The 2,500-nt window shown below is 42.7% G+C and overlaps 1 non-coding gene and 3 pseudogenes across 1 annotated transcript; all 4 read right to left on the minus strand.

Moving 5' to 3' along the window:
- Positions 1 to 477: 477 nt before the first annotated feature.
- LOC124042350 lies at positions 478 to 596 on the minus strand (annotated as a pseudogene).
- A 556-nt stretch (positions 597 to 1,152) lies between these two features.
- On the minus strand, positions 1,153 to 1,271 carry LOC124042292. The gene has a single exon (XR_006840082.1). It is a non-coding gene; the product is annotated as a 5S ribosomal RNA (ribosomal RNA).
- Positions 1,272 to 1,531: 260 nt separating this feature from the next.
- Positions 1,532 to 1,650, minus strand: LOC124042335 (annotated as a pseudogene).
- Positions 1,651 to 2,348: 698 nt separating this feature from the next.
- LOC124042340 lies at positions 2,349 to 2,467 on the minus strand (annotated as a pseudogene).
- Positions 2,468 to 2,500: the final 33 nt, after the last annotated feature.

Here is a 2,500-nt window from a genome sequence, read left to right on the forward strand (position 1 = left end):
ATAATGTAGCCATAATTTGTAGCACAGATTGTTGGATGAAATACAAACTAACGTTGCTTACTTATTTCAAAGCGACGGCACATATTTCAGCCTTGTGGGAAGAAACGGACAAAGGGTTGACAAAAAAACCAGGTCTCCCATCCAAGTACTAACCGAACCTGCTTAGCTTCCGAGATCAGACGAGATCAGGCGTACTCAGGCCGGTGTGGTCGTAAGCGAGAAACTATCTCTTGGTGCACTATATAAAGTCAAAGTGGGTGTGATTAACAGCTGTTGCATCTTCACCATGTCGATAAGCATCTTTGTGTCACTCAAAAAGTGAAAGAACTTGCATATAATGTAGCCATAATTTGTAGCACAGATTGTTGGATGAAATACAAACTAACCTTGCTTACTTATTTCAAAGCGACGGCACATATTTCAGCCTTGTGGGAAGAAACGGACAAAGAGTTGAAATTCCAATAGACAGTGGCAAAAAGCTTACAGGACCTGGTATTCCCAGGCGGTCTGCCATCCAAGTACTAACCAGGCCCGAACCTGTTTAGCTTCCAAGATCAGACGAGATCAGGCGTACTCAGGCCGGTGTGGTCGTAAGCGAGAAACTATCTCTTGGTGCACTATATAAAGTCCAAGTGAGTGTGATTAACAGCTGTTGCATTTTCACCATGTTGATAAGCATCTTTGTGTCACTCAAAAAGTGGAAGAACTTGCATATAATGTAGCCATAATTTGTAGCACAGATTGTTGGATGAAATACAAACTAACCTTGCTTACTTATTTCAAAGCGACGGCACATATTTCAGCCTTGTGGGAAGAAACGGACAAAGGGTTGACAAAAACCAGGCCCAAACCTGCTTAGCTTCCGAGATCAGACGAGATCAGGCGTACTCAGGCTGGTGTGGTCGTAAGCGAGAAGCTATCTCTTGGTGCACTATATAAAGTCAAAGTGGGTGTGATTAACAGCTGTTGCATTTTCACCATGTCGATAAGCATCTTTGTGTCACTCAAAAAGTGGAAGAACTTGCATATAATGTAGCCATAATTTGTAGCACAGATTGTTGGATGAAATACAAACTAACGTTGCTTACTTATTTCAAAGCGACGGCACATATTTCAGCCTTGTGGGAAGAAACGGACAAAGGGTTGACAAAAAGCTTACAGCACCTGGTATTCCCAGGCGGTCTCCCATCCAAGTACTAACCAGGCCCAAACCTGCTTAGCTTCCGAGATCAGACGAGATCAGGCGTACTCAGGCCGGTGTGGTCGTAAGCAAGAAACTATCTCTTGGTGCACTATATAAAGTCAAAGTGGGTGTGATTAACAGCTGTTGCATTTTCACCATGTCGATAAGCATCTTTGTGTCACTCAAAAAGTGGAAGAACTTGCATATAATGTAGCCATAATTTGTAGCACAGATTGTTGGATGAAATACAAACTAACCTTGCTTACTTATTTCAAAGCGACGGCACATATTTCAGCCTTGTGGGAAGAAACGGACAAAGAGTTGAAATTCCAATAGACAGTGGCAAAAAGCTTACAGGACCTGGTATTCCCAGGCGGTCTGCCATCCAAGTACTAACCAGGCCCGAACCTGCTTAGCTTCCGAGATCAGACGAGATCAGGCGTACTCAGGCCGGTGTGGTCGTAAGCGAGAAACTATCTCTTGGTGCACTATATAAAGTCCAAGTGAGTGTGATTAACAGCTGTTGCATTTTCACCATGTTGATAAGCATCTTTGTGTCACTCAAAAAGTGGAAGAACTTGCATATAATGTAGCCATAATTTGTAGCACAGATTGTTGGATGAAATACAAACTAACCTTGCTTACTTATTTCAAAGCTTACTTACTTATTTCAAAGCTTACTTACTCAAAAAGTGGAAGAACTTGCATATAATGTAGCCATAATTTGTAGCACAGATTGTTGGATGAAATACAAACTAACCTTGCTTACTTATTTCAAAGCGACGGCACATATTTCAGCCTTGTGGGAAGAAACGGACAAAGGGTTGACAAAAACCAGGCCCGAACCTGCTTAGCTTCCGAGATCAGACGAGATCAGGCGTACTCAGGCCGGTGTGGTCGTAAGCGAGAAACTATCTCTTGGTGCACTATATAAAGTCAAAGTGGGTGTGATTAACAGCTGTTGCATCTTCACCATGTCGATAAGCATCTTTGTGTCACTCAAAAAGTGGAAGAACTTGCATATAATGTAGCCATAATTTGTAGCACAGATTGTTGGATGAAATACAAACTAACCTTGCTTACTTATTTCAAAGCGACGGCACATATTTCAGCCTTGTGGGAAGAAACGGACAAAGAGTTGAAATTCCAATAGACAGTGGCAAAAAGCTTACAGGACCTGGTATTCCCAGGCGGTCTCCCATCCAAGTACTAACCAGGCCCGAACCTGTTTAGCTTCCAAGATCAGACGAGATCAGGCGTACTCAGGCCGGTGTGGTCGTAAGCGAGAAACTATCTCTTGGTGCACTATATAAAGTC

This window comes from Oncorhynchus gorbuscha, linkage group LG08 (genome assembly GCF_021184085.1).
Source record: "Oncorhynchus gorbuscha isolate QuinsamMale2020 ecotype Even-year linkage group LG08, OgorEven_v1.0, whole genome shotgun sequence".
Taxonomy (NCBI): Eukaryota; Metazoa; Chordata; class Actinopteri; order Salmoniformes; family Salmonidae; genus Oncorhynchus; species Oncorhynchus gorbuscha.